The 18,978-nt window shown below is 45.2% G+C and overlaps 1 protein-coding gene and 1 non-coding gene across 8 annotated transcripts in view; one reads left to right on the top strand and one right to left on the bottom strand.

Moving 5' to 3' along the window:
- LOC126278680 (ankyrin repeat and IBR domain-containing protein 1-like) overlaps positions 1–18,978 on the bottom strand; it is a 579,195-nt gene that overhangs the window by 521,769 nt on the left and 38,448 nt on the right. The window contains exon 1 of one of the 7 annotated variants that reach the window (XM_049978933.1): positions 6,927–7,125. The exons of 2 other annotated variants lie outside the window; for them this stretch is intronic. The gene's annotated coding sequence lies outside the window, so the exon portion shown is untranslated. Of the gene's footprint in view, positions 1–6,409; positions 6,821–6,926; positions 7,126–18,978 lie in introns of those variants that run through there. 4 more of the 7 variants (XM_049978929.1, XM_049978930.1, XM_049978926.1 and 1 more) reach the window with 4 other exon arrangements.
- On the top strand, positions 8,223–8,297 carry Trnas-cga (transfer RNA serine (anticodon CGA)). The gene has a single exon. It is a non-coding gene; the product is annotated as a tRNA-Ser (tRNA).

Raw genomic sequence — 18,978 nt, 5'->3', positions numbered from 1 at the left:
GAAGAAATGTATCTGGAAAAATCAAGGAACTAGGAAATTTATTTCATGGAATGGTTGCAGACTAACAGGCTTTGATAAAAAAAAAGAAATGAGGGGAGAGCTAAAGAGACTGATTAAGTACATACACATGTTAAAGTAGAATGGTGGGGACGAAATGATCAACTCCTATAAAGACAAGATGAGACATTAACCACAGAAATGAAGTCAAGACTCCATAATGCAAAACGCATGACACTCAAAAAGGAAGGAGAGACGAAGTAGAGAAGAAAGAAAATTTTAAGGTATATTTTAGGATTAGAAAAGGCGGATAAGGTGGTTCATAGAGTAAGAGGAAATATCTGTGCAGACAGGCGGAGAGTATAAGTTAAACGACAAGCTACAGAACTCTGAAATTATACCAGCACGTTACAATGTGAGTAAAGTGGATTTCTGTGTCAGCACCAATTTATAATAAAATCATTTACATAAAAATAATTTGTATATAACCGACGCTGACACAGATTCCCCGCTCACCAGTCAGCAAAGTGGTGCTGGCGATGGAGACTGAATGGGGCCGAAGAAAAAAAGGGAATTTCAAATAAAAGTTCAGAAATAAGATGGATAGCTGTAAGGAAAAACAAGGCACAATAACACGTGGTAAATGTAAATGTCGTGTGGCTAGGGCCTCCCGTCGGGTAGACCGTTCGCCGGGTCAGGTCTTTCGAGCTGACGCCACTTCGGTGACCTGGACGTCGATGGGGATGAAAAGATGACGATTAGGGCCACACAACACCCAGTCCCCGAGCGGAGAAAATCTCCGACCCAGCCAGGAATCGAACCCGGGCCCTTAGGATTGACATTCTGTAGCGTTTAACGCTTTTTTTTAAATCTCATTTTGTTCTATATAGTTTGTTGAATTTGTTCGGGGCGGACGTCCGACGACACCCGATCAGGTTCTTCGTTGATCCGTTCACTCCGTTTTTTATTACAGACGGTAGCTAACCCTCTGACCGAACACGCTGAGCTACCGTGCTGGCTAATGGTTCAAATGACTCTGAGCACTATGGGACTTAACTTCTGAGGTCATCAGTCCCCTAGAACTTCGAACTACTGAAGCCTAACTAACCAAAGGACATCACACACATCCATGCCCGAGGGAGGATTCGAACCTGCGACCGCAGTGGTCGCACGGTTCCAGTCTGTAGCACCTAGAACCGCTCGGCCACCCCGTACTCTTGCTCTTCTCATCACTCTGCTACCGGGGGCGGACAATAACACGGGGTCAGAAGAAATAATCAAGTAGCTCTACAAAGCCAAGAAAAAAAAAGAAAAATGAAAATAAAAAATTCTGGGAGTGGTGGAGGAGGGGAAGGAGGAAAAATATCGTTGCTACAAATGGGCAATAAGATTCTATATAAGTGTCTAGGAAAGAGGATTGCGAAGAATGTTAGGAAGAGGCTTAGTGGGTATCAGGTGGTTTCATTATCTACTCATGAACCAAGGATGCGATTCTGCAACCTTGGGAAAAGGGGTTAAGAATATCTGGGAGAAATATCTATCCTCGTGTTCTGCTAGTAACCAACGGAAGCTTACTAAAGACCTTCGGCGGAACCGGGAACTGTCCAAGAAGAAAATTAAATGTGCATCTGTGGTTAGTGCGTGAGATAATGTAGTACTAAACTTTGAACTTAATACAGTTACATATGCTCATTGTTAAAATTATTTATGGCAAACTAACGAATTCATCAAGGAAAGCTTCAGAGACGCTACCTCATGCCTTAGGTATGTGGGTACGTTATATAAAATTTTCAGGGTTGACATGTCAGACTGGATTCAGTATTATAATTGATAAGTGTGATGATGTGGAGCAACAAGGTGACGAATTTGGAGATGAAAAGTGAGTTGAGAATTTCGAAGTCTAGAATGAAAATTGAGTGTGAAGCTATTTTTCAGATAAAATTGATAATATTTGCCACGGTGAAGCGGAGCACCAGCGAGGTAAGCGTATATTACGTGATACACAGTCTCACTTACGTAGTACAGTGTGCTGAGTACCGATTTTGGATGGCAAGCATCCATTGTCAATTTTCAACTACCTTAACCACTAATGTTAACTTAATTCTAGATCCTTGCCGTCCGAAACCAATCGTCAACACATTGTAATTTGCATGTGAGACAGATACTACGCACTGCTGCGAGAAAAATGGTGGTGCTGCCAGAAAACATACAAACAGCGAAGCATAGGTTTCAAGACGTCGCATTATAGGTGGGATATTGAAATACTTGTGGAAAGAAAAAATTCATGATATGGGACATAGCAGAAACAAATATGGTCCGTGCAAACCACAGGAGATAATGACGGTGTACAAAAGCTGAAGTACCTAGCTGTAGCGGAGTGGAGAGCGCCGGGTGGTTGACAAGAAACAGCCCTACAGAAAACGGTAGTAAACACGCACACAGTAGAATGCTATGCGGAGATGTATCTGGAAAGACAAAAACATTTCAAATACCCTTAGAATTTGAGCATTGTAATTGAAAATGTAGCGTTGATTATTGTGTAGCTCTTATTCTTTCCGGCATGATAGCCGGCAGGAGTGGCCGAGCGGTTCTAGGCGCTACAGTCTGGAACCGCGCGACCCATACGGTCGCAGGTTCGAATCCTGCCTCGGGCATGGATGTGACTGACGTCCTTAGTTAGGTTTAAGTAGTTCTAGGTTCCAGGGGACTGATGACCTTAGATGTTACGTCCCATAGTGCTCAGAGCCATTTGAACCATTTGAACTGTCATGATAGGTTTCTTACTGAGAACAGCTTGTTCATTTCCCATTATTGAAAGTCTGGGTACTCATATCCCATTAAGGTAGACAGCAAATTGCAAACACAACCTCACACAAATGTCTATAAATCTTACAACGTTACTGAAGTGTTGGTAAAGCGCGTTACAGGAAAATGTTATCACATTGCTATCATGGTTTTAGTTATCAGTTGTATATATTAAATTGGTGAAAAAAATTATTATGATCTGCACAATCTACGATCTATCACCAGAATCAGCTATCAACCGTAGATGTGAATTTGTCATGTTGTTGAAATGAGAAGGGTGGAGGAGAGAGAGCATAACTTTCGCCTTTAATGTTGAAACGGAATTTTTCTCAGATTTCAGAAGTCAGCAGATACAAAGCGTGATAAGAAGTACTTGACGATACCAAGCCCATTCTTTGAAACTAAATAATTCAATTCCAAACGTAAAAACGGTACCGCCAAATGATCATGTTGGCAACAACATTCTGTATCTACGAACATCCAGCAGGCTGAAGTAATTACAGGGCAGGAACTTGTGTTAATCAGTGCAATGGAAAAACAGCCAAAATTACAAATTTCACTTTTATTTACTTGATAACTAGTGTCAGATCGGGATCTATTTTCACATCATCCATATAGTCAAAATGGTATTTCCCAGAATATAAGAATCATGTCAAGATAAAAGTATACATATAACAAAGTATAAATGGGCATTTGTAGTGTTATCTGTAAGCTCTGTACATTCGCACTTTGTCATAAGTATATATTTATCTTGACATTGTACTTATATTTTGGGGAAAGCCGTTTTGACTATCGGGGTGATTTGAAAATGGGTCCCAACCCGAAACTAGTCAACAAGTAAATAAAAATGTTGGTAGTTCTTCCAATGTGTTAATATTTATATCATCAATACCAGAGTTTTGTATAACTGACTCAAACAATCATAGCACATGTAAGAAGTATACACGAAAAATTCAGATTTCTTTTACCAAATCGTATCATCTACGAAACAACATATACATGACGCGCCAAAAGGGGAAATGTTACTGACTTTATAACACACATTCAAGACTGTATCTGTACAGTCAACACAAACAGTGAATGGGCATAAAGTAATAATCTGTTACTGTATTCTTGATTACTGGCATTTCATGGTCTGATATTAACAGTTTCATGATCAAAATATCATGTAACTGAAGAATATACATGCCATTACAGAAGAATGGTTAAGAGATCAAGAAGCTTCATATTTCATCAAAAGCGGAGGTACATTAAGTGGTGCTATGTGAGCCAAACATGCCATACCAGTCACCGATAGGTTTAGAGACAAAAAAAGGTGTACAGGATGGAGATTTCCCGCTTAGTACCTACTGTACTATTTAATGTATATCTTGTGTTAATTAAACAAATCAGGAGTATGTAGTTTGAACTGGTGACACGTCTGTCATGTGTAACGACGTTTCTCGTCACAAATGTTACGTAGATTTTTCAGGTAGGTCATGAAAGAAACTATCTCTGCCATCTAGCGACCAACTGTTGAACATGCTAACTAGTAAGGATACTGGGCAACGGCAGTCCCATAAACCAATTGACACTGGGTTAAAAAAGAAAAAAAAAACATGGTGCTAAAAAGTGAAAAACGGTTCAATAAAACAAAAGCTACTATTGGTGTAGCTGCGATTCAGGATGATTCAGGACCTGCAGGCCGAACAAATTTTAGGTCACTGCACACACGGACAACACTCATTTTCGAAACTATCATGTGATCGCGAAGTTACAGGGAACATCAATACTAAATGTTTGGAAAGTTAATGAAACAGAGCCATTCAGCGTGAATTAAGTGAAAGGCAGATATATTGCATAGCTGTTAACTTTCGTTTTGAGTATTTGCTAGATAGTAATGAACACTTTAAATACGCCAATATAGACCATTATGACTACTGAATCCCTCACACAGTATTATAGTCATAAAATGGATGCTCTTCCGATGACCAGATGTTACATACGGTGCCAACAGCTTGTCACACCACCACCGCCACCACCCCTGTGTTGCCAACTGTGACGTCTTGGAATTACTGGAATTTGAATTAGTCTGCTTCAATTACGAAATAGTGACGTCTGTCTGACATGTCAAATTTCATGATTAACTCTAAGCTGTCGATAAAATCTCGTAATGTCTCCAGCACTTTCGTCGAGCTTTTCATAAAATAATATGAAAATGTTACTGTTTTTTAGCTACGTCTTCGTGTGATGTGCCACTCTGGCAATGTAAGAGTTGTACCCCGAAAGTACTATTCGTAGTTGCTCTCAGTAATATGGATACTGTAATAAAGACTGACTAGCTGTTCGTAAACCAGGGTAATTTATAGTTGCTGTTATTACGGATTCCATTTCGAGGATAGATTGTGATTGTAGCTGCTCCTGAAATCAATGTCGTGATGGAAAACTTTTATGTAGAGCACCCGAAGGCTAGGTTAGGTTGTAAGGTGGCGAAGCCATCGAATAGGCAAGCAAAACAGTAGTTCTGCTACGTGAGTGGCCTGTAGCGTAATTCGATGTCGACATTCGAGCCGTATTTAAAGCACTTGTCATCACAAAACCTAAAACTGAAAGGTAAAGTCTTAAATCTTTAGTAGACAGCAGACAAATGTTCGACAAGTATTTCTACCTATATCGTACATAAATTACGAAAAAAGCGATGAGGAGGGGAAACGATGTTGTATTAGTAATCTATGTGGATACCATTTTTGAGTTAAATAAGTCAAAATAAGAGATGCATTACAGATAATAGTGTTAAAGCTAGACGTACAATTCATCACAGCAATCAATTGGCTACGCATTTCTTGTTGTTAGCATTTTTTGTAATTACTTAGTTGTATTTTATTTACTGTCCTGCAGAAAACCTGCGTAACTTTTTGACAGCCTCAAGAACCAAGTTGATCTACAGTATGTCTGAAAAACCTGAAGTGCTGTTTAAGTGCACATTATAGATTAAACTAACGTAAAAATACACTGTATAAATGACACGAATATACGTTTAGTGCCATAAAACGACCCCTATAACGTTACAAGGAAGCTATCTCTTCCATGGGAAGCATTGTAGCAAAGAATTTCGCTCGGAACTGATAAGTGAATTGCAGTAGGTGTTATTCTTCTGTCACAGTCAGTTTTCTAGACAGGGTAATGGCTTCGATTCCACAGTGATGCAACAGTTTCGATATTTACGGCACGTACGAAAATATTTCCTCAGGCTAAAAAATAAAACGGGCAACGTCTTTGGTTGCCAATGAATCGAAATGACCTACAGAATATCTGCTGTTCTCGTACACATTATAGATTAAACCAAAATAAAAATATATCAGATCAATATACACGTGATGTCCGGCACAGTAATGCCATGTAGAGTAGATTAACGGAGCTTAATGTGTTATACGAAAAGAGTTATGGGCCAGATTGATAACAGAACTGTAGAAGACACTATCCTTCCAAACGTGTTCAGCTTTTGGGGGTAAATCAGTCGAGTAAGGCTTTCCTCCTATAGTGATGCAACAGTTGCAGGAAACACGACATGTAGGAAGGCGTTCATCGAGGCCTCCTGGAGTGATAGGCTACAGGCTGATGATGTTACCGTTTCTGTGGTCCTAGCTGTCGTCGCCGACAGCTGAAGGCTTGAGGAAGTTGAGTAGGCGACGTGGCAGGGCCCAGTTGGCTGCCATCTCAGCAGCTGCTGCGCGGCTGGCAACACTTTGTAGCTCCACTCGTTTCCTAGGCACTGCTGGATCACTAAGCACTGCTGCGAAAAACGGCACCACTCTCTTTCCCGCGGATCAGAGGTCACTCCACAGCGTGGTCGATAACACAGATGTTCCAGGTACCGCCAGTGGGAATACGGGTTCGATTCCCGCGACTGTAGGCTACGTACATGGCTCGGGGACAACACTGGCGGCTCAGCAGATGGTGGTGGTGGTGGTGGTGTGTTGCGCGGAGGCGCGAGTGAGACCCGATGTGGCTGGGCAGACCGTGCAGGGGACGACACAGAGAGGGCAGAGGTTAGGGCCGAATGAACTCGCAGACACCAGTGAAGAGGGCCGGGCTCCGACGCAGCCGAGCGGCGGCACAGCAGCGCGGGGCGGCTGACTAGTTACCTGCGGAGGCGGCGGGGGCGGCAGCAGCGCGCGGGGGCGGCGGCGGGCGCCGCGTAGGCGGAGGCTGCCGTGTCGGCGGCTGCAGCTGCAGCTGCCGGCCATGCTGCGCGGCTCCCTGCGTGCCTCTGCCGGCAGCTGGCGGCAGCGGCGAGCGGCGAGCAGCTACCCCGGCTGGACGGCTGGACGGCCGCTCGCGGCACAGATCGATGGCGGCGGCCGCGCGGCCCAGCGGAGGCGGCGGTGGCGGCGGCGGCGGCGGCGGCTCAGGCCGAGGCGGCGGAGGCGGTGGAGGCGGCGGGGGCGAGCCGCACAGCGCACGCGCGCGTCAATACTGGCGGAGCGCCGCCAGAGCCCCTGGCGGACGAAGCCGCAATCAACTGGGGGGTGGCTGCGCCCTCGAGGTGCGCAAGGGGGCCACCGATACTGAAAACAGCGGTATATTTGGAGACCTTCGAAAAGCAACCTTGTCGAAAGCCGAACGTCTTGTGGAACTCCTAATTTTTTGTAGGTCCATCCTCGTGATTGACAGTCTGTAGGACCTCGGCCGCTTACTTAAGTAACAAAATGAACACTTGTAGCCGTCGTTTTGATGCTATTTTATTACACTACTGTCCATTAAAATTGCTAGACCAAGAAGAAATGGCGATGATAAACGGGTATTCAATGGATAAATATATTATACTAGAACTGACATGTGATTACATTTTCACGCAATTTGGGTGCATAGATCCTGAGAAATCAGTACGCAGAACAACTACCTCTGGCCGTCATAACGGCCTTAATACGCCTGGGCATTGAGTCAAACAGAGCTTGGATGGCGTGTACAGATACAGCTGCCCATGCATCTTCAACACGATCCCACAGTTCATAAAGAGTAGTGACTGGCTTATTGTGACGAGCCAGTTGCTCGGCCGCCAGATGTAAATTTCTTGCAATTAGGATGACTCCTGAAACTTCCTGGCAGATTAAAACTGTGTGCCCGACCGAGACTCGAACTCGGGACCTTTGCCTTTCGCGGGCAAGTGCTCTACCAACTGAGCTACCGAAGAACGACTCACGTCCGGTATTCACAGCTTTACTTCTGCCAGGAAGTTTCATATCAGCGCACACTCCGCTGCAGAGTGAAAATCTCATTCTGGAAACATCCCCCAGGCTGTGGCTAAGCCATGTCTCCGCAATATCCTTTCTTTCAGGAGTGCTAGTTCTGCAAGGTTCGCAGAAGAGCTTCTGTAAAGTTTGGAAGGTAGGAGACGAAGTACTGGCAGAAGTAAAGCTGTGAGTACCGGACGTGAGTCGTGCTTCGATAGCTCAGTTGGTAGAGCACTTGCCCGCGAAAGGCAAAGGTCCCGAGTTCGAGTCTCGGTCGGGCACACAGTTTTAATCTGCCAGGAAGTTTCTTACCAGCGCACACTCCGCTGCAGAGTGAAAATCTCATTCAGGATGACTCCTGTTGAGAGATCGTTCTCTGCACATTCATGGCATTAAGGCCTGAAGATGGTGCATTGAGTCACCTAAAATGGTTACAATATAAGAAAATAAATCATAACAACGGCTGTAACTGTTCATTTTATTATGTAAGTGAATTGCCGATGCGCTGCATACTATCAGTCACAAGGATGGCCTACTGAGTCACCAAAACCGGTAGCAGTATAATAAAATAACATCAAAAGGATGCCTGCGGCTGTTAATTTTATTATGGCCGAAGTTAATGTCCTCAGTTCCTTAAAGCTAAAGCGTTTCACCACTGCTGTTTAACATACGAGTGTATCAAACCTTTTGGGTCAAATTGAAACTGCTCATAGAGAGTCCACAACCGATTATATTCAGATAGGCGATCTATAGTCGGAAATGCATATTCATTGTGTTATGGCAATACAAAGTGTAGACTGCATAACGACAACACAGCTCATAGTAACGGTTCAGAGTGACGACCGCCAGTCTTAATGCATGTATGGCAAGAGGGTCTTCATTTGTTGCTAGGGTGGTCATCCAGAGGTGTGAGATCTGGTGATAGAGCTGGGACCGGACCTCCCCTTCCAATCCAATGAAGAGGCTACCTGTTGTTCGGGTGCTCACAAACATTAGCACTGAAGTGGGCTGGTGCACTGTCATGTTGGAACCACATGCTATTGCGAACAGCAATGGGTACAGCCTTCGAGAACAGTGGCAGAAAATCTTGCATGAACACCAGTTAATGAAGAACCGTCAAATGAGGAGACAGGAAATCAGATGATCATGGACAATTTTCGCCCATCTGTTGCCAGGGTATCATTACTTGTGGCCACCAGTGTAGGTGGGGTGGGGATTGTCCTCACTCCAGACATGGCTGTAGCAGCTGTCGAACACACTGTGATTTATGAATGAAGCCTCATGAAGACTGTAGCGCCTAGAACCGCTCGGCCAGCCAGGCCGGCGTACAGCACATGTTAATTCGCCAGTGTGATACATGCATTCGTCATATGACATAAGTGTTATGAGCTAAGTTGAGTCCAATATATCTGTTGGGTGGTCAGAAGTGTCCACTCTTTATAACCCGCTTCCGGTTCCAGTGTACGACAGAGAGCAGGGATGTTTACGAGAATGTGGCAGGACTTCATGCACCATTACAATACACGCATTGAGACTGGCGTTCATCACTTTGAATAATCACTATGAGCAACGTTGTTGCTATGCATTGTATGCTGTTTTTGTCCATAATACAATAAATAATCATTACCGATCATTGGTTCCCTATTTCCATATAACGGTTGTGGACCCAGTACGGGCTGTTCCATTTTGACCCAAAAGGTTTGAGACCCCCCGCGTGCACTGAAGACATTATATGACAAAGTGAAACTACAGAACTGAACATACGATATTAACCGATAAGATTACATAATGATGATGCTATTTGCAGATGGTTGAGTGTTAACCTCGAACAATGAAGATGGACTACAGTGCTACCTATGAACTACTAAAATACAAGGTGTGCCCAAATATAAAGGAGATTAAAGTCGTGTGTAACAGACATACAACTATTGTAACTGCCACTGACGTTGATATACCGATCTCCGTGCGAAAAAAGCGAGTGGACGGCTTCCGTGCAGAAACTTCTGGGTTGCTGATGGATCCAGTTTTCTACGGTGTCCAGTGCTCCCTTCTCACAGAAGAACCTCTGAATTTTCAGAGACTGTGTTAAGAGGCTGCAGATATGTGAGTCACATGGGGAGATATCGGGGCTGTAAGGAGGATGTTCCAGGACCTCCCATCGAAATTTTTGAAGGAAATCGAACGTCTTCTTGGTCACATTGGCTTAGCCTTGCCCTGGAGAAGCACTATCTGATTCTAGAGCTAGATCTGTGCTTGTTCTCGATAACTCAACCACGTTTATGATACTGCTCAGCATTAACCATTGCGTTTCTTGGTAGTCAGTGGTTGAGCAACGGTCATTCTTCGTCGAACAAGAAACTAAGCGTGACTTTGAATGCTCATCCTTTTGGAGGCATGGTCAGAGGGGCGACGCTACGTTTCGTCATATGCCACAGTCTGAGCTACGGAATGCGTTCTTTTCTCCACGTACCCCACATTCTCGCCGTCTTCTGATTCTCTGAAAGGTGCCACTGTGCACAAACATCATCGACTGTTCAATAGCAATCTCATGAGTGGTGATCCGACGATTCGTCCATATGAGCTTCTCCACAGCCGAAATCGTGGCAACGGTGGTGACTATGTGCGCCTCCATCACCTTGATATTTGCTCGTCCCACTAATACCAACAGAATATTGTGCACAGTGCGAGTCACAGCTCTCATTCAGCGATATATCAGTGAAGCATGTTCCTCTTCGATAGCGCTCTTTGTACTGATCGGGAGATATCCATCATGCAGCAAATTGCGGAAACAACTCCCCAGAAGTGAGAGAATTGTTGTGAAGCCGTTAATCCGCTTGTGCACCTGGGAATACCACCATGCCATCTCTCGGCAAACACATTCAACCTCCGAGATTACATACAACGCCGTTAAAGCTAAGGTCTCCTTTTGAACTGGACAAAGGTTGTATGTCAGATGTTCAGTGAACCAATACACGAACCGGATATCGGCCAACTCGTCAACAGTAAATCTACCTATACAGCAGGTACCCTGAACGAATGGACACAAGACACCCAGAGCATACCCTCGATGTTTGAACTGTTATGAATTGTTATCAACACCGATAGATAGTTAACTGCAGCAAGAAACCAAATGAAATGCAATAATTCTCTAGCGAGCTCCTGGAGACACCTGGTCACTTATACCCAAAATACTGAGACGGTAACACCGAACAACTTCTCAAAGTTTTTCGGTGGAGTTCTGGTTCGCAATGTATAACCTGTCAACATCATTATAAAAAACCAAATCCATGGATTTCCGTAAGAAAAATCCAGTAGGGCTGAAAAAATACTAACAGAAAATAAGATCTTAGAGCAAGTAGATTTTCTCACATATAGAGCACCCATAATCTAGGCGTAATATCTTTGGGTAATGATAAAAACGTCCTGGGTCCTGGATTCGAATTTCGCTATTGTTTAAATTTTGAATAAAAATCATGAGCAATGGTGGCAGAAGACTTGCGACATAAGAAGTCACCCTACATCTGCGAACGGTCTTGTCAAAGAGGGCGGAGGAGTGGAGAAAGGTTCAGGGCACTCCCTTGCGACTGCGTCAGGGAACTGCCTCTAAAAAGTGGAAGAATCAACAATGATTAACGGCATGATGATGTGGAAGGCACTGCAAACTACCGCCTGTAACTGAAAAAGCGTCATGATGATCTCTCCATTGGCAAAAGATTCCGGATTAATCCCCATTTAGGATCTCCGAGAGGGGGCTCCACAGGGTGAGACGGCCATAAGAAAAATATTGAATAACCAAGTAAAAGTTAACGTTCTACGAATCAGAGTGGGAAATGCCAGCAGTTTGAACGTGGTAGGGAAGCTAGAGAATCTGAAAAGGGAAATGCAAAGGCTCATTCTAAACATAGTGGGGATCAGTGAAGTGAAACGAAAAGAAGATAAGTAATTCTGGTCAGGTGATCCAAAGGTAATATGAACAGCAGAAGAAAACAGTATAATGCGAATAGGATTCATTATGAACAGGAAAGTAGGCAGAGGGTGAATTACTGTGAACAGTTCAGTGATAGGACTATTCTCAATAGAATCGACAGCAAACCAACACACAGAAGAATATTTCAGGTATATACAGGGCGAGTCGCCTAACGTTACCGCTGGATATATTTTGTAAACCACATAAAATACTGACGAATCTATTCCACAGCCCGGACATGACGAGAGGGGCTAGTGTAATTGTTTAATACAAACCATACAAAAATGCACGGAAGTATGTATTTTAACACATACCTACGTTTTTTTAAAATGGAACCACGTTAGTTTTGTTAGCACATCTGAACATATAAACAAATACGTAATCAGTGCCGTTTGTTGCATTGTAAAATGTTAATTACATCCGGAGATATTGTAACCTAAAGTTGACGCTAGAGTACCAGTCCTCCGCTGTTCGATCGTGTGTATCGGAGAGCACCGAATTACGTAGGGATCCAAAGGGAACGGCGATGGACCTTAGGTACAGAAGAGACTGGAACAGCACATTACGTCCACATTATTGGTCTTTTTCAATGACGCACATGTACATTACCATGAGGGGTGAGGTACACGTACACACGTGGTTTCTCGTGGTTTCCGTTTTCAATTACGAAGTGGAATAGAGTATGTCACGACATGTCAGGCCAATAGATGTTCAATGTGGTGACCATTATTTGCTGCACACAATTGCAATCTCTGGCGTAATGAATGTCGTACACGCCGCAGTACATTTGGTGTAATGTCGCCGCAGGCTGCCACAATACGTTGTTTCATATCCTCTGGGGTTGTAGGCACATCACGGTACACATTCTCCTTTAGCGTACCCCACAGAAGGAAGTCCAGAGGTGTAAGATCAGGAGAACGGGCTGGCCAATTTATGCGTCCTCCACGTCCTATGAAACGCCCGTCGAACATCCTGTCAAGGGTCAGCCTAGTGTTAATTGCGGAGTGTGTAGGTGCACCATCATGCTTATACTACATACATCGACGCGTTTCCAGTGGGACATTTTCGAGCAACGTTGGCAGATCATTCTCTAGAAACGCGATGTATGTTGCAGTGCTCTCCGATACACACGATCGAACAGCGGAGGAATGGTACTCAAGCGTCAACTTTAGGTTACAATATCTCCGGATGTAATTAACATTTTACAATGCAACAAACGGCACAGATTACGTATTTGTGTATATGTTCAGATGTGCTAACAAAACTAACGTGGTTCCATTTTAAAAAACGTAGGTTTGTGTTAAAAAACATACTTCTGTGCATTTTTGTATGGTTTGTATTAAGCAATTATACTAGCCCCTCTCCTCACGTTCGGTCTGTGGAATCGGTTCGTCAGTATTTGATGTGGTTTACGAAATATATCCAGCGGTAACGTTAGGTGACTCACCCTGTATATGCCGACTTCGCAACCAGAAGGTGAACAGATAGGGGAAGTATATAAGGATATTGAACGGGTAACTCAGTACCTAACGGAAGATGAAAATGTAATAATCTTGGGACATTGGAATGCGATTGCAGGGGAAGGAGCAAAAGAAAGGATTGATGGAGAATATGGGCTTGGTAGTAAGAATGCGAGACGAGAAAGTCTGAGTTCAGCAAGAAATTTCGGCTAGTAATAGCGGATACTCTGTTCAAGAATCACAAGAGGGGCAGATATACTTGTAAACGGCCGAGAGATATGGCGTATTCCAGGTGGATATGGTCAGGCGGAGATTCCGAAATGAGATGTTAGACTGTAAGAAGTACCCAGAAGCAGATGTAGATTAAAGTCACAATTTAGTATTGATGGAGAGTAGACTGAAATTTAAGACACTAGTCGGAACAACAATCAGTGCCCGAAGAAAAACGGAAGTAATGAGAAGTACCGGAATTGCGAAGAGAAATAAACTTATCACCAGACCTGGTGATCACGAAGGAGATTAAGTTAAGGAATTCTGCCACTTAGGTAGCAAAAAACTCATTCCTGGCCAAGAGAAGTCAACTAGTATCAAACAAAGGCCTTATTTTGAGAAAGAAATTTCTGAGAATGTATTATTGGAGCATAGTATTGTTTGGTAGTGAAACATGAATTGTGGGAAAATCGAAAAAGAAGAGAATCGGGGCATTTGAGATGTGGTGCTGCAGACCAACGTTGGACTGATAAGGTAAGGAATGAGGAAAGGAATATATGGTAAGCACTGACAAGGAGAAAGGAGAGGATGATTAGGCATCTGTTCAAGCATCATGGAATGACTTACGTGGTACGAGAGAGAGGAGAAGAGGCTAAAAGCTATAGAGGAAGTTAGAGATTGGAATAGTTCCGCTAATAAGTGCTGAATTGAGGCCACAGGTCGCAATTGCTATTCTGTGATGAAAATATTGACACAGGAGAGGAATTCCTGATGGGCATCTTCACACCTGTCAGGAGCCTGAAAAAAGAAAAACAGACCAAGGTGAAGAAGCCAAAACTAAGAAATTCTGTTATCTAAACGGTACCATTAGAAGACCTTTCCAAAATAAAATATGAAAATACACTTAAATTTTATAGAATTGTGTCTATACCAAAGTTGCTCTGTGGAAGTGAATGTTGGGTAATGTAAAGAAAGATAAAATAAGATTGAAATTACTCAAAGGTAGATTATAAAAGGAATAAAGACATTAGTAAGGAATTGTAAGTCTTTGATATTAACGAAAAGATTGATAAAACAGGTAAAAATGAGTATCCCATTTGATGAGAACGAAAGAGATAGAAGAAATATTGGAAGATCAGCAAAGATATGGAAAAACCAAATGTAACTGCAGCTGGCCGACCAAGTCAGACACGTGACAGAAGCAAGGTGACTGCTGCAAAGGGGCAAACAAACACAATGCAGAAACTAGTCACAACTTACACCAGAAGGATTCACGCTAATAACATGTAACGCCACCTAGTCTTGATAATGGCCTCAGTATGTAGAGGAAGCGAGTTGACAAACAGCCGCAGTTGTACCATATTCACCTGGAGCCATTCACTGACAGTTACATCCCGTAGAGTCACAAAACTGTCTTTGTACTGATTGCTACATTTCGCCCACAGTTCTCAAATGTCTTAAGCATTTCGTATGCGATTAAGGTCGGGTCATTTAGAGGAATGTTCGAAATGCAGTTGGGTGCGTGAGTGTTCGTAAAATGAGGAACCTATCCTTGCAACTCTACGAACGCAGCCGTTATCTCAGAAAAAGGGAGTATCCACAACAAACTCATCACGCAGATCTGGAAGGAAGGGCAGGTCTTGGCCACTGAGAATTCTCAAATATACATCCTGGTTCACGTTCACGGCAACGCTTAAGTGTGAACCCATGTCACAATATGGAAGACACACCAAGATATCGCTGAATCACTTCCTGCCTGCCGGCTCCTGGTAGCCGAGCGGTTCTAGGCGCTACAGTCTGGAACCGCGCGATCGCTACGGTCGCCGGTTAGAATCCTGCCTCGGGCCTGGGTGTGTGTGATGTCCTTAGGTTGGTTAGGTTTAAGTAGTTCTAAGTTCTAGGGGACTGATGACCACACATGTTAAGTCCCATAGCGCTCAGAGCCATTTGAACCATTTCACGTCCTGCCTGAAAGAGGGCGACTGTTAGGGGGGGGGGGGGCAGAAGTAGAGGTGATTCTGTGACAGGAGGCACTCTCCCGGTTCTCTACTTGCCCGTTTTTCTCGGTAGATGGTGGTGACCTGTTGTCACTGGAAGGCGCAATGAAAGAAGATTCAGAATTAGTTACTTATTCCCGTATGTCTCTATCAAAGTCTTGACTCGCTGTTGACATCGTCTGTCCATGTCCGTCGAGGATTCGCGTCATAAGCAGCCTGCAGCCTCCAGCCCGCCCAAGGTAGCAGCATGCCTGTTCCTCGGCGGCTGCCGGTATGGCGGTTTGCCGCCGGCAGTGGCTCCAGCGCTGGTTATATCGCGATGCCAAGGCAGCGAATGAAGGCGGCGAGTGTGTTGGACTTACACACATCGATTTCGAGAGGGCTGTGCCTCCCCATCCCCTCCCCCTCCTCACACCGCCGTCGTTCTTCTTCATCTGTTGAACAGCGATGAGGGTTATCGTGTACTCGTGGAGTTCGCAGATCTTAGCCAGCCGTTCAGATAGCATCGCTGTTGCCCTGATCCGCGATGATAGGGACGACCCCCAGGCCCACAGGCCCACTCATGTGCGACAGCGGCAGCATGTGGTGTTGAACTTTGCGACCAGCCATTATAGCCATCTTCACAGTATGGGCTGTCGTTGCTCAGTAGCATACACGTTATCTGGAGTAGACTTATATCGGACGTCACTTGAATCATGGAATCGAGAGTGAACGTTATGTACGCCAGCGATTCCTGTACCCGTCGCCAGGATACCTAACGAGCTAAAATGCGAGGGTATTCCAAAAATGGTTCAAATGGCTCTAAGTACACTCCTGGAAATTGAAATAAGAACACCGTGAATTCATTGTCCCAGGAAGGGGAAACTTTATTGACACATTCCTGGGGTCAGATACATCACATGATCACACTGACAGAACCACAGGCACATAGACACGGGCAACAGAGCATGCACAATGTCGGCACTAGTACAGTCTATATCCACCTTTCGCAGCAATGAAGGCTGCTATTCTCCCATGGAGACGATCGTAGAGATGCTGGATGTAGTCCTGTGGAACGGCTTGCCATGCCATTTCCACCTGGCGCCTCAGCTGGACCAGCGTTCGTGCTGGACGTGCAGACCGCGTGAGACGACGCTTCATCCAGTCCCAAACATGCTCACTGAGGGACAGATCCGGAGATCTTGATGGCCAGGGTAGTTGACTTACACCTTCTAGAGCACGTTGGGTGGCACGGGATACATGCGGACGTGCATTGTCCTGTTGGAACAGCAAGTTCCCTTGCCGGTCTAGGAATGGTAGAACGATGGGTTCGATGACGGTTTGGATGTATCGTGCACTATTCAGTGTCCCCTCGACGATCACCAGAGGTGTACAGCCAGTGTAGGAGATCGCTCCCCACACCATGATGCCGGGTGTTGGCCCTGTGTGCCTCGGTCGAATGCAGTCCTGATTGTGGCGCTCACCTGCACGGCGCCAAACAAGCATACGACCATCATTGGCACCAAGGGAGAAGCGACTCTCATCGCTGAAGACGACACGTCTCCATTCGTCCCTCCATTCACGCCTGTCGCGACACCACTGGAGGCGGGCTGCGCGATGTTGGGGCGTGAGCGGAAGACGGCCTAACGGTGTGCGGGACCGTAGCCCAGCTTCATGGAGACGGTTGCCAATGGTCCTCGCCGATACCCCAGGAGCAACAGTGTCCCTAATTTGCTGGGAAGTGGCGGTACGGTCCCCTACGGCACTGCGTAGGATCCTACGGTCTTGGCGTGCATCCGTGCGTCGCTGCGGTCCGGTCCCAGGTCGACGCTCACGTGCACCTTCCGCCGACCACTGGCGACAACATCGATGTACTGTGGAGACCTCACGCCCCACGTGTTGAGCAATTCGGCGGTACGTCCACCCGGCCTCCCGCATGCCCACTATACGCCCTCGCTCAAAGTCCGTCAACTGCACATACGGTTCACGTCCACACTGTCGCGGCATGCTACCAGTGTTAAAGACTGCGATGGAGCTCCGTATGCCACGGCAAACTGGCTGACACTGACGGCGGCGGTGCACAAATGCTGCGCAGCTAGCGCCATTCGACGGCCAACACCGCGGTTCCTGGTGTGTCCGCTGTGCCGTGCATGTGATCATTGCTTGTACAGCCCTCTCGCAGTGTCCGGAGCAAGTATGGTAGGTCTGACACACCGGTGTCAATGTGTTCTTTTTTCCATTTCCAGGAGTGTACTATGGGACTTAACAACTGAGGTCATCAGTCCCCTAGACTTAGAACTACTTTAACCTAACTAACCTGAGGATATCACACACATCCATGCTCCAGGCAGGATTCTAACCTACGACCATAGAGGTCGCACGGTTCCAGACTAAAGCGCCTAGATCCGCTCGGGCACAGCGGCCGGCCACCATGTTATTTATGGAGAAAACTAGTGGCGAGTGTTTACCTGTCATCACTTGTTGTAACTGCATTGGTCTTGGTGTCTTGCTATTACGAAGCCATCAGCGATTCTCACTTCGTCGTGCTTGCATAACGAGCTTGTTATAGAATAGGACTGGTTTGTAAAAGCCGTTCGCTCGTGTTGTTGCGTTGCCATTTGCATTTCTTTCATGATGTAACGAAGGTGAAGAGATACTGCCTAGCTGCACTGCCCCAGTGCATTTCAGCTGAGATTCGTTATCTGGCTGTCCAGAAGCGTCCATATCGAGTGTCCCCCGTACCCATTCTCAACTGTGGAGTGTTGTTCGTCGCGCCCGCCTCATGTCGACACCGTGGTAATGTAAGCCACATAGGGAATTTCAAGTTAATGATCATGTGATCAACTTAGTAGTAGATGCATAGCAGCCAGGTGGCTTCGCTCGAAAATTTGAAAATTTTGTCCAGTTGATGCACTGTACAACGTTGCCCTGCAACAGTACTCTCTTCACGTTATGGGTTGCAACAACTTATGGGCTGTTGGTGCACATGACATTTTGCATCATTTGAAAAGAGGCAAAATCGCCATTTGTCAGCGCACAATAAACGTTTCCAGTTAGCTACGTTTCCAATTCCTGTTTTCTTTTTTTAGATCATTAAATACTCCAAATAGTCAGCAGCTTGTGTCTTGTGGTCAGCGTTGCTGGCTATCCGTCACGGCGCCCAGGGTTCGATTTCTGTCTAGCTCGGTGTTTTCTCCGCTCGGGATTGTGTGTGTTTGTGTGTGTGATGTGTATTTACTAGTATATTGATCACTCGGTCATTAACTTGAAATTCCCTACGTGGTTTCGTCAATCTTTGACTGACATCGGATGCCTTGCTTATCTACCTGCTTTACGCCTGTGTTGCTGCA

The sequence above is a fragment of the Schistocerca gregaria genome, chromosome 6 (genome assembly GCF_023897955.1).
Source record: "Schistocerca gregaria isolate iqSchGreg1 chromosome 6, iqSchGreg1.2, whole genome shotgun sequence".
Lineage (NCBI taxonomy): Eukaryota > Metazoa > Arthropoda > Insecta > Orthoptera > Acrididae > Schistocerca > Schistocerca gregaria.
The sequence above is the reverse complement of the archived record's forward strand: the minus strand, read 5'-3'. Positions and strand labels throughout refer to the sequence as shown.